Raw genomic sequence first — 16,993 nt, 5'->3', positions numbered from 1 at the left:
GCGAAGTTGAACCCTTTGTGCAGCTGTTGCTTAAGTCAAAAGCAAATCGTTTTTGGAGCATAGTGCAATCTGCTTTAGATACAAACTGTAGCATCATTTCATTGAATTTGGCATTGTCACAGACTCGCATTTGTGATTTGGCTAAGGTTCTCAGGTATGATAATTAAATTTTCTACTTGTTTTCGGCTGAATCCTCTGAATGCATGACTGTCACCATCTGTTGTTAATTGTCCAAAGATAAGTGGTCATTTAGCATATCAGCCAGTATTTCAAAATACCTTTTCATTGCCTATTGTAGCACTTCATTTCATGTTAGATGAACAGGTACCAGGATACCCTGGACACCCTGGATCTCGTCCAACTGATCTTAGATTGCTTGCTGTCTTACAAAGTTTGTTTGCATCATGAAGTTCTATAAGTTTCTTTTTTACTGTCACATTTCTGCTAGTGAGCTTCTAGCCTGGGTAGAAGGCTGAAACTGTGTTGTTCTATGGTGACCGAACAAGGATTTTTTGTATTGTGTGTCAGTTTCAGCTAGTATAGGTGTGTTTTCTGGGAACCCATATCTTCAAAGTGCCATTTTTAGCTCGCCTAACCAAAGGCCATATGTGCTATTGCCATCACTTGGAGTCCGTTGTCCTTGTCCGTCGTCGTTAAACAAATTTTCAAAACTCTTCTCCTCTCACACTACTTGACCAATTGGTACCAAATTTTGTATGAATGTTCTTTGGGGTATCTTGCATAGAAATGAAGTGGGGATTTTCGATCCATCAAAAAAAATGGCCTCTGTTAATAAAAATGGAACATAGGGGTCAGGCAGTAGTTTTTTGCATATATCTCCAAAACCGTTAGGTTTAGCTGATTTCAGAAGAGGTAAAAGTGTTCAGCATGATGAGATCTGTCTGCGGTCAAATTTTCATTTTAATCTGATAAGCCATGTTGGAGTTATTGCTCTTTTTCAATGTTTTTTCCTATTTTTAATGTTATTTCTTTCAAAAATCTTCTCCTTTGACACTGCTTGACCAATTGGTACCAAACTTCTTATGAGTGTTCTTTGGGGTATCCTGCATAGAACTGATGTGGGGATTTTTTATCCATAAGAAAAGGCCCCCGTTAATAAAAATAGAACAAAGGGGTCAGACAGTAGTTTTTCGCATACAGGTATATCTCCAAAACCATTAGGTTTAGCCAAATTCTTTCAAAAGATGATACGATCCTTATTTGTAGGACTACAAAAGTCTTCAGGCATAAGAGTTGTTACACGCCTCCTTATAAGAGTTATTGCCCTTGACAGGGGAAAATGAAATGTTTTTCTTTTTTTCAGTTTTCAGCCAATGTCTTGAAAACTATGATAGATTTAAACTTTCATTTGCTGAAATGATACTTATGATAAGTCCTATCAAAGTTTTCTTGAGTCAAAATTGTTGGGCAACTTCTTGTTTAATTTATTGCCTGTGAAAGGCAAAATTCAACCAGATGAGCGATTCAGGCTCCTGGGAGCCTCTTGTTTTCAGTGACGGCCACTTTTGACCCTGATTTGATCAGACTACACACAGTATGATTATAGAGTTGCCAGTGCCCTTGTTGACTTTATGGACTGGCGTATGGATTTGACTGGAAAAGTTCCTCACATAGGTTACATTTGCTGGTACAGTACTTCTAATAGCACGATTAAGGGGATCAACTTTCTGAGTTTTAGTGTTTTTAGCAGTCTTATATGTAGCAAGCATCAATTTACCTAGGTGGTAGTTTACAATTTGTTGTAGAACATGTTTGGATTTCTCATTTGATTCAATTTCAAAATTTCCCCTCTCTTAGTAAGCATTTTATTCAATCCAAGTCTTAGATTTCTTAATTTTTGAACATGCAAATAAATAAAGTTAACATTTTGAATGGTTACCACAGGAACAGTTCACTATGATACTATGGCATCAGTAACATATGATAGTTTTGAAAGAACCGCATCAGGAATTTTGTAGTGTCATGTATATGCCTGTGTGTATTCTGCTTGTCACCTTGCTGCTATGTCAGAAGCAAACAGCCCATTCAGGAGTTTTTTTTTTTTTTTTTGGTTTTCAAGCGAGCTGGCATTATATCACACACACTTGACAGATTTGTCACATACTTCCGATGGTTGGCTGACATGGGTCTTTTGTTGAGGTAATGTACTGGTTCAGTTGAAGTAAGGCCTTTGTTGACCATGCTTTCTGCAGCTTTATATGCACTACTGTCTGGATCTGTGGTTATTTTATTAAGCTCTAACCCATCTTGCTTGAGTTCTTGCCCAGGCTTGTTCATTTCCAATACTGTCTTGCATGTTAATATTCACCTTTTTAGTTTTTTACTGTATGGTTTTTCTTTTTTGATGAGCACAGCTTTGATTTTTGATTTGTGGCTACAACATAATGTTTGAATGTTTCATTTTCAGTTACAGAGAAGGTAGACTGTGTTGCTAGTTGGAATGGTGTTTTTCCAAGACCTGAATATATTCTGATGATATAGATTCCATCGGCCTGGACATTTATTGTCTTAGGATCCTAGCCGCGTAGTCTTTTCACCCTTTTTACCTTTTCTCTCTGCATTTTCATGTCTTCATTTTTCTTTTCTATTATTTTAGCCACTTAATTTGATGTGTACTGCATACCTGATACAGATGGAGGGGGAATATTTGATGCCATACAAACTTGATGGTAACTTGATGTGTGTTGAAGACCCACTTGCCTGCCTACATTTATTTTGGCTGCACGACGACCACACTTGTTGCTTTCAACGTCTTCGTACAAGTTAAAGGCTTTTGATTTGTATTTGCACTTAGTACACTTTGCCACTTCTCTCCAAGCTGAACCCCATTTCTGTTCTTTCAATAAATCCTGTCTAAGTAACCTTTGTACTTCGGTGACATTAGTATGTGCTCCCTAAATACTTTATTCCACATGTCACTATTTTTTCCTATTGTTACAGTTCTATTTGTCTTTCTTTCAGATCTGTAGGCAAAAATAAAAGTTTTCCTTCAAAATTTAATTTTAAATTTAATTATTTTGGATACAATCATTCAGTTCAAAAATTGTCTATTTAATTAGCTCCCTTGTTTTCATTAACTTTTTTTTTCATGCACCATTTACATTATATGCTCATATCTCTCTTTTCCATATCTAATTTTTATAGTAATTTCATAACTGTATTTCTTGACTGGGAATAAAAATATAAGTTTTATGTAGGTTTCTCTTCTTTTTAAGGATTTCAAAAAAAAATTGGGGAGGGGGGGGGGGGGGCTATTTTCATGTTTTCTACCATAGACATACAAAAAACTCCAAAACTCTCTATTTTACATGTATTGAAAATCTCTCTTTTTTTACATGTATAGATATGGCTTTCATATATCAAAGTACTTCTGAATAACTTATTTAGTTAGATTAATGTAAAGATTTGTCTTGTGCAGTCTTAATTTTATGTGGCCACACATCTGTTGACTCAAGATATTTTTACACGAGTTGTAACTGACAATTATACAATAAATATATGAAGCAAGAGAGTCAACATGCATGTGACCATTGTTCAAAGAGTGATAAACTACACAAAATTTAGTGTTTTCCAGCCTTTTTAACAGATTTTTCTAATCTCGGTCAAGTTTGAAGGGCTTATATGACATTATAGTTTCAAATTATTACCATAAACCAATCAAATCAACTATAGAACACATTGAAGAGCTTGAGAAACAATATTAGAGTTTCTTCATGTAGACTTTGTTTTTGAGGCCAAATTTTGCCCTTACCAAACCAACTTCTTTGTCTGCTACAACCTCATTTCCCATGGAAAAAAAAAAAATTGTAAGGTATTTCAAAACATATCACATTTACTCCAGATTTTTTTTAAAAACTTTATCGCAAACTTTGCCTGTAGTAATAGGTACAAGTATTGTATTGATATTCTTGAGCGGGTCTACGTCAAAACATGAAGGCTAATAAAATAGTCAGAGTTCCTTTTTGTTATATTTTTTTTTAAACAGCTGCATGTAATTTTTAACTTGAATTTTGGCCATATTTAAAGATGTATCCAAATAGATAAAATGTGTGATTTTTATTTACAGATTCAAAGACAGGAAAGAGGAAGGATATCCAGTTGATAGGGAGTACTGCAGCACAACAACACCAAAGTGAAAGTATAAAACATGTGCTTTTGACTTCAAGGTTTGACAATTTTCCAATCTTTGTGGAATGATCTAGGTTTTTTAAGTTAAAAACAAATTTCCTGAAACATTCTATATGTATGAAAGTTGTACATGTATCATAATTCAAGATATTGATCATTACGATATAATTACAAATTAACATATCAGTGATATAATTGATACACACTTTTTATATAACATCATAAGCAACAAAAAAATAAGGATAAAATAATAATAAGTCATCATGGATACGAGACTTAACTAATTACCTCACTTATGTTACATTCCTTATGCATTTCTTCCTCTCTGATAATCTCAATAGAATAATTTGTTTTTCCTACCTACTGACCCAAGCTTTAAACCATTGGGTTGAGAAACAGCAAACAAACATATTTTTATGTTTGGCCTGATGTAGAAGTTTTCCATGTATGTGTGCACACTTATATTTGAAAGTAAAAATCACTCACCTAATGCATTTTTGCCACTCTCAACTGATATCTTTTTCTAAAAATAATATATTTTTTATGATTTTTTTTTAGGATTTTGAAAACAAACAGTTATCTCCCCTTACATATGGTCACTTAATATCAAATTCATTCATGTTTAATTTCTATTATGATGAATATTGTGGTTGTTGACAGGTCTGGAATATCTTCTTTTATCATACTTTAGTGATATTTCTTGCAGTAAACCATAAATTGTTCATGACTTAGTCTGAGGCCTAACTTTCATAGCATAGAGCATAGAATTTCAAGTATTGTGGTAAAATTGTGGCAAATTGTGTTTTGTTTCATGTATTAAAAGCAATTATCTGTTTTTTATAGGATCAAGCAATCAGTGATAGATGTCAGTTGCCAGGTTTTTTAGATTCAACTGAACAACTGTGCCCAGCAGCAGCACCATAGCTTTATGTATTTGGAAACTTTATTTGAAAATAACATTCATAAGAGATTTATGTAAGCATTTTTATTTGTTAGCATACAAAGCACTATCAAATTGTGTAGTTGAAATGTTGATTTTCTACTTTTCCAGAAAAAAGAACTGCATTTTAGTAAAAAATGTGTGTTTTACATTGCTTAATTTACCTTGTAGGTTAGAAAGCAAGAGATGAATAAAATAAGTAAATTTTACAGTTTAGTTTTTGTATTGGGGATATGTTTCTATAAGAAATACGCTTCTTTATCAAACTAATGATGAGAGAGTTATCAAGGATTATAGTGGAAACTAAAAGAATGTAATCCAGAGACAAAGACCAGGCATGGATAACTGACACACGACCAAGAATAAAAAATCACTGAAATATACAGCAGTCCCCCTTTCTAGGGGCCCCTCATTTGAAAGACCACTCCTTTCTCTTGGCCATATTTCTCTTGCATTAACTCTTTATATACTAATTTTTGAAGGCCACCTCTAAAACGCTACCAGCCGCCACCCTTTTTCGGCCAAAAATATCCTTTGTCCTTTCAAAAACAACCATGCTGTTGTTTATTGACAACTTGGTTAACAACGATTAACCAGAAGTTTGAGACCGGATGTTCAATAATTTGACCTGAAAGGTTAAAGTTACACTTCTGTGATTGCACAATTGGTAAACAAAGATGACATCTGTTAAAAATGTTGACACTCGAAAACAAAGTTAAAGTCATTAAATTAACTGAAAAGGGTCACAGTTTGAGGAAGCTGGCAGAAGATTTTAAAGTGTGTAAAATGCAAATTCAAAATATTATTCAGAAAAAGGAGAACATTTTAATTATGGAAACAGTCTGACATCAGTTCATTTTTCAAAGTAAATCTGTGATACAATGTACATGTACATGTTCAAGTACTTTTAATGAATGCATCTTATGTTTAAATACATTGTTATATTTTAATATTGTCTGAATATAGCTGAAATATTGCTGCTCGGACGTTAAACCCCAACAAACAAACAATATATTTTAATGTGTCATACTTTAATTTTAAACAGATAATAAAAGGCATTTAAATATATTCATAAAACATATAGCAGACATTATCTGGATTATACATAAAGATCATACAAAAGAAAAGCAAATCTGTTACATAAGGTACATTTTGTATATATTTTCAGCCAGTTTGATTTTCAGATCAATTCCTTTAGAGAGACCACCCTTTTTGTAAAGCCTCTTTTATGTTGCAAATGGGTTGTTCTCTCCAGGGTGGGACTACTGTACATGCAAGGTAAAAAAAAGTAAATGAGCATCTAAGACTCCACAAAAACTGGAAGCATGACCAAAGTGCACTGATATGGTAAGCATCCTCTGTTTTTCTATCAACACCTGCCAAGTTGCTCATAAAAAGTCAATTCAGGGTAGAAGAGAAAAGATTGAAAAACTATTGGCACTTTGTATAAATAAGTATTCATGGTGCAGATGGATTCACCATAATGACCCACAAGTTTATGACAGCCATAAGAAATATGGTTTTATTTTGTTCAGTTTTCATTATTTATGGAGTGAACTGCATTGAATTTATTTCTTTTTTTAGGAAGAAAAAAGCTGTCTTCCATGATGTATACAGTGATTGTAATATTCCCAGACAAGGGTCAAACTAAAGTATGAGACCTTTGTAAATATTTATTTGTGTCATAAAATAGATGTATTTTGTGGAAAAAAAAAACACTTTTCATATTTGTTACCCAGGAGAATGGAGGAAAAATAGCATTTATTTTCCTGCATTAGGTTGACCAGTCATGTACCCTGTTCAAATGAAGAACTTTGGAATAACAGATTGGTATACTGACACAGTTTGTAATCAGGATTTTTCTCTCTTAGTTTTTTAAAGGATAAAACTTAAAAATAAATAGGTTTATTTATTTTAGAAAATATATAGAATATGAAATTTTGATAGATTGCATATTACAAATGAGTGTGGAAAAAAAAAACTGCTGAACTTCTGGTACCTTTAAACTTTTGTATGAATAGCGATTCATGTCGCAGTGAGGATATTTCTATAGTGAGCTTATGCCATCACTTGGCATCCGTTGTCATCGTGGTCGTCGTCTTGGACAAATTTTAAAAATTCTTCTCTGAAACTACTGAACTGACAGGTTTTAAACTTGGCATGATTGTTCCTTAGGGTGTTCTGCACAAAATGGTCGTTGGGATTTTTGATCAATGAAAAAACATGGCCGCTGTTACTAAAAATAGAATATAGGGATCAGATTCAGTTTTTTGCAAATAACTCAAAAAGCGTTGCCTTTAGCAAATTTCTGGCAGGATAAAATTGTTCAGCATCATGAGACGCACTTTTGCCAAATTTTCAAAACGATTGGTCATCTGATGTAGGAGTTACGGCCCCTGAAACAGTTTTTTTTGCATTTTCGCATGTGTAAAATGACTTGGGATTGTTGATTCATGAAAAACATTGCCACTGTTACTAAAAATAGAACATGGGTATGGATGGCAGTTTTTTTGCAAATAACTAAAAAACCGTTGCCTTTAGCAAATTTCTGTCGAGGTAATATTGTTCAGCATCATGAGACAGACCTATGCCAAAATTTTCAAAACGATTGGTCATCTGATGTAGGAGTTACGGCCCCTGAAACAGTTTTTTTTTTATATTTTCGCATTTGCAACTTTGAAAATCTTCTCAAAACCCATTGCACAGAATTCAATGAAAGTTGGCATATGTGTTCCTTAGGGTATCCCAAACAAATTGACCGGGGGGATTGTTGATTCATGAAAAAAAATGGCCGCCATTACTAAAAATAGAACATAGTGGTCTGATGGCAGTTTTTTGCAAATAACTCAAAAACCGTTGCCTTTACCAAATTTCTGGCGGAGTAAAAATGTTAAGCATCATGAGAAGGACCTATGCTGAAATTTTCAAAACCATTCATTGACTAATGTAGGAGTTATGACCCCTGAAACAGTTTTTTTTTTTTTTTTTTTTCACATGTACAAATTCGAAAATCTTCTCTAAAACCATTTAAGATCATTGAATGAAAATAAGCATAACAGTTCTTTAGTGTATTGTGCTCAAAATGACTGTTGTGATTTTTAATCCGTGAATAGATATGACTACCTATACTAAAAATGGAACTCAGGGGTCATAAGACAGGTTTTTGAAAAAAATTCAAAAATTGTTGCCTTCAGCAAAATTCTGATGCAGGTCATGAAAATGCTATGAAAAGCATTTCCTGCATTTGACAATTTAGTTGATTTTAACTTAGCCTGTCTCATTCCTCAAGTTTTTCAAATAAGCAAATGGTTAACCAGGTGAGCGATTCAGGCTCTCTTGAGCCTCTATTTTCTATCATGATAGTTTTAAATACTTACTGGAATTAACATTAAACTAATTGGAAGTATCATTTGTTTAAAGTATTACAACACTTTGAGGGAATGGGGTTATTTATATAATATAAGGTATGTTTCTCACAAGTATCATGATACTTGATAATAGTGTAATGGTAATTGTTGAAAGAGTAATCAAGGGAACCATGGTTATAGCGGTAATCAAAAGAATGTAATCCAGGGATGAAGACCAGACATACACAACAAAGAACATAAAGTAACTAAAATCATACATACAAAGTAACGAAAGTAATTGAGCAACTCGGACTCCACTAAAAACTGGGAGCATGGACCAGGTGCACCGATAGGGTAAGCGTCCTCTGCTTTTCTAGAAACACCCGCCGAGTTCCATAAAAAGTCAAGTCCGGGGTAGACAAACGAGGAAAGGAAAACTATGACCCGTTGAATAAATCAGTTTTCATGGTGCTGATGGATACACCATAACGATCCACGAGTTCATGACTACCAAAAAACTTCTGTAGTGAAGACTTCAATCTTGTAGCAACAGAAGCCTATTTGTTAGAGTTCTAGCGCGATACAAAAAGTCTGCGTAGTTTCGGCAAGCTCTGGCATAACGTATTAGTTGTGATATGAACACTCCATACGCAGGAGCCGAAGGGATGTTGCCACAAATGAAAGAAAAGTTGACAATTCTGAATTAAAAGTCATCACGTTTGTCGTAAAGTTTGGTCAATACTTTTCCTTTACCATCGATTTCTAAGTGTAGGTCAAGAGGTAAGTATTTGTATTCCACTTATTTTAAATAAATGAAAAAATATATGTTGCCATTCCCCAATCTTTTATCTTTACTTTGGGACACCACTCATCAAAATCCATCCACGTCTTTTTAACACTCATAGCAAAGTTACCCTATTTTCAACCAAAAAAAATGAGCAAATTGACCAATAAATAGTCAAATGCCAATGGCAGTGTTTTCAGTTAGTCCTTCGATAGGCCTTCAAAGGTCTTTAACTCTGATGTCTTAAAGTGAATTAATTTGTCAATCCAAATTATTTGGCCATTTCTGTTACACTAAAAAATAACATCAGAAAGAGAAAGACGAATTTGTCTTAATTGTAGTCATACACAAGTCAAAGTAGGTCTATCCCCAGGTGGCACTAAAATGTTCAGTTAGATATCACTGGAAAATAAAGAACAATTATCTTCTAGGAATTTTTGGGTGAAGCAAAGAGCTGAGAAAAGAAATAATGGTAAAATATCAACCATTTAAATAACACTGTAATTTTAGAATCTGATCATACATCGATTTCTAACTGTAGGTTAAGGTCTGAAGTATCCTTTATCTCAAGTTTTTTGGGATAGATGTGATGTATCAAATCCCCTAAATTAGGAATTTTTATAGATAAAACGTCATGTATATAGTGGAAACAGATTAAAGGATCTAGCTAAACAATATTCATTCTTTCGGATTAGATCAGCTATAAAGTCGACCTCATAAGAGTGATAAAATAGGTCAGCTAGTAGAGGAGCACAATTTGTTCCCATTGGAATGCCGACCATTTGTTGAAAGACGTGTCCACCACACTGGACAAATATGTGTTGAACTGTCATGTACCAACTTAAAAGTAACTATACACGCCATTTTGTAAGACTAGACACTCATTTGATTAGAAAAGGACTTAAATGTAAAAAATCTGATACAATCCACTCAAGTGTGAAATTGAAACTCAAGTAATGCTGGTCTAGGAATAACAGTTGCTTACACGGATTACTCTCTTACAATCCTACTATAATTGGGAAAAACAGTATTCTTAAGAGTCACTTAAGGTAGACGAGATCACACTTTCATGTGGGTCTAGATATTACTGCTGCTGAGAAATGCACTTAAATGTGAAAATGTGATGCAAGTCACTTAAGCACGATATTAAGGTCAACTTAAGGAGACTGTTTTAAGACTAACAGACTGGAATGTACCCACCCAGAAGTAAACCAAAAAAACGCTGATGTAGGTTTCAGTTTGCAGAGAAATGGACTTTAATGGAAAATGCCATGCAAGTCACTCAAGCGTAAAATTGAGGTCAGTGCTGAGAGACAGTTGTCAGGCTGGTATGTACCCACTCAAAAGTATCGTAGGCCTGCACAAACCAAGTAGAGTATAAACCAACCGAGGAGCTACGCCAGTGCAGCTTGATACGACCATGGCATATCGACAAGAGAAAAACTTGGACATAGGTGAACCAATAATATCTTTACTCAATCCATATAACTGTTGGCCATTTATCTCTGCAAAAGGGTATATACCATAAAAAAATTTAATTTGCAACCTGTAGTCGATACCTATGTAATGATATACAAAGTATATTATGATCCTTTTTTGAAAAACGTTTTGATTTTGGCGCCTTCGGGTCACTTGTTTCTTAGATGGGTGAGATAAGAATAATGGAAATCAAATTGTCTACAGACTCCAACTACAGAACTTGAACATAATACATCCAAATTTGTTTAGCGTTCGTATAAAAATGGTAAGTCTAAGTATTTCACTATCTGAAAAATGGACTTAATTATGTAAAAACATAACCTTAATTTGTCTCCTTATCAACCAGAAATTAAGGCATAAGTAACATAAAATTCAGTAGGTAATCTTGAAATAATATTCAATTTCTTATTTGATGTAATATGAAGAGTTATATTTGATACAAAAATGGCTTGCTTAAAGACTTGGACTTTTTTTCTTTGAAAGCTGTAGCTTATGACTATTCCTCAAATTAAAATCACTGTTTAAATCTAAGTGACACCTAATGTCAAATACAGTTCACTTTACCTAGAAAACCTGGGAGAGAAAACGTTGTATACTAATCTAGCCATTCAAATATTGTGTTGTTTAAATCAGTAATAGATCCTCTTCTCACGTTGGTAAAAAAATATTTTAGATACAATTGGCAATACCATGATTATCTTTATTGTTCACATCATTGAAATTTTGTCAATTCCAAATGTTTATTTTTATACCACTATTTTAATTTGACCTGAAATGCATTGGTATAAACATTGATATCTTGCAAAAAGAACGAAAATATAGATTTCAAAATAGGTCAATAGTATTGCTTCTTATTTATTCAAAGATCAAATCATTATTTTTATAATGATAAAAACTCTAGAGCGCTAATCATATGTGCATAATTGATAGCTACCGGTTTATATTGCTTTTTGTCATTAGAACATCAAATGATTTCCATGTTTAAGCGCTTTTTAAGTTGGTTTTGGCCAGTTAAATGTCATGTTATCAGTTAAATTATTTTATACTAAGATTACAATCGACACTTAATTTTGATTCACCTTTACTTAGGACGATGGTGAAGGGTTTGATACATTCATAATAAAAGCAATGACATATCAGATGTCCGCCAGATGGAATTTATTTCACAGCTTTTAGGTATCCTGAATGACCTCCAAACCCTTTATCGAAAAATAGAAAAAAAGAATGCTTAGTTACGGCTTTGATTTTCTCTTGAGAAATGTCAAAAGTTAATTCAAAGCAGGAGACAATTCACACTCGGATTGCTAATGTCAAATGTATTTCCATGGTGAAAAGGTATAACCTTTGAAGTTAAACCTGCAACGAAGTTAAAAATCAACCTTTATCTTATTCATTAAGGTTTTTTGGTAGTTAGTGTACGGAGTTGTCGAACTTGTCTACATGAAATTCAGGAACTATTTGATAAATACATCCAAGGAAAATATTATATTATGAAAATACAATTAAAAAAAAAGATTATGGTAAAAAAAAGCAAACCACTACATGTAATATATCTCATCACTCATTTGATAGCTGTACATCAAATCTGCAGAATACCTCTGAAACCCTAAATTAATTGGTGTTAGGCATGCTTCCGTAGACCATCTGATCAGCCTGAGGCCTCAAATATCTCAGGGATCAACACACCTACCTCAAAGTTAAAAGGGGTCTTTTGACCTCATATTTAGCAAAACAAGCTCATCACATTTGACGCAAACTAGTATAAGCATGGCCATACTGTTTGAAAGATAACTTTTCTACCGAAAAATTTCATTAACTTCACATCTGATGCGGATGAGACCCCTAACATGGCCATGCAACGTAAAATAGCAATTTTCTACCGAAAATGTATATGCCTACTATGGTCAAAGTTCTTCAAATAAGACTTTCTTACCTTGAATCATTCATTTCCCTCACACCTGTTTCGAAACCTACACTTCACGTGGTCATATAACTTGAAATCGTACTTTCCTTACCAAAATATGCACATCACATAAGATGCAAACTGCACTCTTTTCTTTGTTATAGTCCGTGAAATAACACTTTCCGGTCAAAAGTCATTCATGCTCATTACATCTGATGCGGACCGTACGCTTAAAATGGCTGTTTGTCCGAAAAACTACCCAAAATCAAAGTAAAGCCTGGTTATCTAATCTGATGCGAATTGTACGCTTGACATGACCAAACTATTTCAAACAGATGATTCGAAGCCTACTCTTCACATAGCCAATACTACTAAAATTGCACTTTTCAAGCCCAAAATCACTCATGCTCATCACATCTGATGCGGACTGTAGTCTTAACATGGCCGTATGGCAGAAAAACTACCCAAACAATTGCATGCTTATCACATCATATAAGAATTGTACATGGCCAAACTGTTTCAAATAACTTATTCTTGCTAAAATATACATGCTCATCACTTAAGATGCCAACTGTTTTCTTAATATGGCCAAAGTACTTGAAATATAATTTTCCTACCAATAACGTACATGGTCATCACATCTAACGCAAACCGTACCCCTTAACATGACCGTATGGCAGAAAAAAACTACCCAAAAATGCATACTTATCACATCATATAAGAATTGTACGCCTAACATGGGCGAACTGCTTCAAATAACATTCCCGCCAAAATCATACATGCACATAACTTAAGATGCCAATCATTTTCTGCATATGGCCAGAGTAATTGAAAAAATCATTTTCATACCCAAAATCAATAATGTTCATGACAATTGATGTGTACTGTTCTCACTTAAATAGCCATTATACAATTCCAACGATACCAATACTGTGTGAAATACCATTTTCGTACCTTAATTCTCCATACCAATCACATATGATGCGAAGTGAACTCTTGATACAATCATATTACTTCAAATAGCACATTCGTACCAGAATCATACATGCATATCACATATGATTTGATATGAAACGTAAGTATGACAATATTACATGAAATAGCACTTTCCTACCTAAATCATACATGCTCTTCACATCTGATTCGTACTGTATTCTTAGTATGACCTTTCGATTCGACATAACATTTTCCTACCAAAAACGTACATGATCATCACATCTGACGCAAACCGTACCCCTGACATGCCCGTACGACAAGAAACTACCCAAAAATGCATGCTTATCACATCATATAAGAGGTGTACGCCTAACATGGCGGAACTGTTTCAAATAACTTATTCCTGCTAAAATCATACATGCCCATAACTTAAGATGCCAACCGTTTTCTTAATATGGATAAAATACTTCAAATATCATTTTCCTACCCGAAATCATTTATGCTCATGAAAATTGATGCGTACTGTCCTCCCTTAAATAACCTTTATACAATTCCAAAGATAGCAATACTTTGGTTTAAAAAACCCTAAATATGACAATACTACATGAAATAGCACTTTCCTACCTAAATCATATATGCTCATCACATCTGATTCCTACTGTACTCTTCATATGACGTCACGACTCGAAATAACATTTTCCTACAAACAACTTAAGCATGAATTGTTGGGTAGATTTCTGTCATACGGGCATGTCAGGGGTACGGTTTGCGTCAGATGTGATGATCATGTACGTTATTGGTAAGGAAATGCTTTTCGAGTCGTTACATCATGTTAAGAATACAGTAAGAATCAGATGTGATGAGCATGTATGATTGAGGTAGGAAAATTATTAATGCTCATGGGAATCGATGCGTACTGTTTGCCCATAAATACCCATTACTCATATCCTATCCCCGTGCAGGTACGGGGGTTAAAAGAATAGGCCTACAGCAGCGCAAAGCTTGTCGTAAAAGGCGACTAAATAGTGCTCAGAAACCTAGCAGGGGGCTACGCGCTCTGCCCACAGAGCAGCTAGGATGGGTACCCCTGGCGTGTTATATGTTGGGGTTGTCAGGCTGTAAACGGAAAACCTGACCGTAAACCGTAGTGGTGCACCGTGTTGGGAAACATGTGACATTCCTCGCACGTTAAAAAAACCCTGCTGTGGTATTCGATAGGAGTAGGAACCTTTACGCTCCGCCACAGTAGGCTAAATTGCCCGTCACATTCGTCAATGTTAACTTGAGCGGAGGCAGTTCTCAGGTTTGACCTGTCGAAGTAACGGAGAGTTGTTACTCGTACACCTTTGTCAAAAAGAAACGATCGCATCGCAGTTTCAGACGAAGTGTATTTGTTGATACCCCCAAAATAGAAACGACTTATTTTACGCTTTTTTCGCACAAAACCGTAGAATTTGGACGAACCTGTAGGAAAACATGCTGATGTCGGAAAATGCACTGGGATACCTTTATTACCAAGACATGTATCATTTAAAGGTTCAGACATATTTTCCCTCGAGTATTCACAAATATCAACACACTGAGCATTAGTAGGTATGTCCCTTATTCTTGTATTCTTGAAATCAATAATCAACTATACAAGTATTATAATCAATACCTGTGTCGATTCGACGATATATTTATGATTCACATCGATTACTCAAGCAAATAAACTATGTAAAATGAAATAGATTTATTGTACAACTACTTTCTGCATTATTTGCACCGCACATATGCACATTTCGTACTTCACAATTACAGGATCAAAAGGATCAGAAAACACTTGAATGCGTTATTAAAATATAGCGATAATATGTAAAAATGAAATGAGGATCCTGAAAAATTCGAAAGATCTTTTGGAGACAATCAATCAGTTCAATACTATTATTTGAATATAATAGCATTAAATCCTATGATTTTTCAACACAGTATATTTCTATTCCCCATACTCAGTTAAAATACCGACTTAAATTCATTATACATCTTCTTTTAAAAAAAGATGGTACACCTATAGATACAAATGTATAGTTCTTGTTAGAGATTCCTCATACTTTGTAAAACGTAATTCCAAATCATCTTCCAAATATACAGAGGAAGATGTTTACAAAATGCTGGAATTTTTAATCGACAACATATTTGTCCAGTGTGGTGGACATGTTTTTTCAACAAACGGTCAGCATTCCAATGGGAGCAAATTGTGCTCCTTTACTTGCTGACCTATTCCTTCAGTCTTATGAGGCTGACTTTATAGCGGATCTGATCCGAAAGAAAGAATATCGTTCGGCTAGACCCTTTAATCTCAGTTTCCGTTATATAAATGACGTATTATCTTTAAACAATCCTAATTTCGGGGATTTGATACATCGCATCTACCCAAACGAACTTGAGATAAAGGATACTAGATACTGTGAAGTCAGCCTCATATCTTGACCTACCCTTAAAAATCGATGGTAAAGGAAAGCTATTGACCAAACTTTACAACAAACGTAATGACTTTTCATTCAAAATTGTCAACTTTCCTTTCCTCTGTAGCAACATCCCTTCAGCACCTGCGTATGGAGTGGTCATATCACAACTAATACGTTATGCCAGAGCATGCCGAAACTATGCAGACTTTTTGTTTCGCGCTAGAACTCTAACAAATAGGCTTCTGGAACAGGGTTATGTTGCTACAAGATTGAAGTCATCACTACAGAAGTTTTATGGTCGTCATCATGAACTCGTGGATCGTTATGGTGTATCCATCTTCACCATGAAAACGGATTTATTCAACAGGACATAGTTTTCCTTTCCTCATTTGTCTACCCCGGACTTGACTTTTTATTAGCAACTCGGCGGGTGTTTCTAGAAAAGCAGAGGATGCTTATCCTGCCGGTGCACCTGGTCCATGCTCCCAGTTTTTAGTGGAGTCCGAGTTGCTCATTTGCTTTTGTTACTTTGTAAGTATGATTTTAGTTATTTTATGTTCTTTGTTGTGTATGTCTGTTTTCCATGTCTGGTCTTTGTCCCTGGATTACATTCTTTCGATTACCGCCATAACCTTGATTCCCTTGATTACTCTTACATGTATCATTCAAACGCCGCTCTTGTTAACCTTTGAGGACAATGCAAAAAGAATTCTGCGTAGAAAGAAAAAAAATGTCCCTTATTCAGTTAATTATACAATTAACTAACAGAGTCAGTATGTCTGTACTGGGCATTACACAACCACAACTTCATCAGAATAACTAGAGACTATTGTTGAATTCAACACTTTATGTTCTTTGATGTGTATGTCTGTTTTCCATGTCTGGTCTTTCTCCCTGGATTACATTCTTTTGATTACCGCTATAACCTTGGTTCCCTTGATTACTCTTTCAATTTGTCTCCATCACATCAACCCAAGCACTACTCTAAACTCAAAACCAAAAACTGCG

The 16,993-nt window shown here is 34.6% G+C and overlaps 1 long non-coding RNA gene across 4 annotated transcripts; it reads left to right on the top strand.

The window, feature by feature from the left end:
* The first annotated feature begins 14 nt into the window (after window positions 1–14).
* Window positions 15–11,046, top strand: LOC148600651 (uncharacterized). Of its 4 annotated transcripts, XR_015917878.1 has the most exons (5): window positions 15–2,783; window positions 4,088–4,187; window positions 4,993–5,124; window positions 6,674–6,741; window positions 9,916–11,046. It is a non-coding gene; the product is annotated as an uncharacterized LOC148600651 (long non-coding RNA). The 4 variants fall into 4 exon arrangements; XR_015917877.1 differs by lacking the exon at window positions 9,916–11,046 and having other exon boundaries at window positions 6,674–6,989; XR_015917880.1 differs by lacking the exon at window positions 9,916–11,046 and having other exon boundaries at window positions 18–2,690; window positions 6,674–6,989.
* The last annotated feature ends 5,947 nt before the right edge of the window (window positions 11,047–16,993 follow it).

The sequence above is a fragment of the Perna viridis genome, chromosome 13, assembly GCF_037379345.1.
Source record: "Perna viridis isolate PV_CMFRI_1.1 ecotype Kerala chromosome 13, ASM3737934v1, whole genome shotgun sequence".
NCBI lineage: Eukaryota > Metazoa > Mollusca > Bivalvia > Mytilida > Mytilidae > Perna > Perna viridis.
Note: the sequence above shows the minus strand (reverse complement) of the source record. Positions and strands in the feature narration are given on the sequence as shown.